This window comes from Babylonia areolata, chromosome 17, assembly GCF_041734735.1.
Source record: "Babylonia areolata isolate BAREFJ2019XMU chromosome 17, ASM4173473v1, whole genome shotgun sequence".
NCBI classification, from domain to species: Eukaryota; Metazoa; Mollusca; class Gastropoda; order Neogastropoda; family Buccinidae; genus Babylonia; species Babylonia areolata.
Genome location: NC_134892.1, coordinates 10,703,926 through 10,704,453, shown reverse-complemented (window position 1 = coordinate 10,704,453; position 528 = coordinate 10,703,926). Strand labels below are relative to the sequence as shown.

At 47.2% G+C, this 528-nt stretch overlaps 1 protein-coding gene across 1 annotated transcript in view; it reads right to left on the bottom strand.

The window, feature by feature from the left end:
- Positions 1-295, bottom strand: part of LOC143291649 (uncharacterized) — a 28,421-nt gene extending 28,126 nt beyond the window's left edge. The window contains exon 1 of the mRNA XM_076601641.1: positions 1-295. This exon is cut by the window's left edge and continues 86 nt beyond it. The gene's annotated coding sequence lies outside the window, so the exon portion shown is untranslated.
- Positions 296-528: the final 233 nt, after the last annotated feature.

The window sequence follows — 528 nt, the reverse complement described above, 5'->3', positions numbered from 1 at the left end:
CCACAACAGATTTGCCCATGGCGAGTATCAGTGAGCTACTGATACTGACACTGACACTGTGTCTCGGGCTCGGCACAGGAAGGCGGGGTATAACCCTCTTTTAACCTTCCCCGAACCAAAAGTCTGGTACCCGTTTTTTTTACACGGGGGTGGAGCAGTGAGGAAAAATCGGGAGTTAAAAGTGTGACTTTCCAAAACACGTTTACCGAAACGGGAGCCTTAAACCCTGGTCACTGGTGAACGCTCTGGGTCAGGAGTCAGGAGCCCTAACTGATTCTACCACCACGGCACACGATTGTTTCGGATGACAGAAAAAAAAAAAAATCCCAACCACCATAAGTGGCTTGCTCAAGTCAACACAGAGATGCCTGCGTTCATTTATGTATGAGTCATACATCTGCAGTCGTGCGATTGTGTCTTACAGTAGTGTGTCACTGATTTGTATCAACGTTGACTAAGTGGGAATGTGCTCGAAAAATTGTCCATGGATCCGTGTCCCCATATACTGACTGACTGGGATTTTTACGT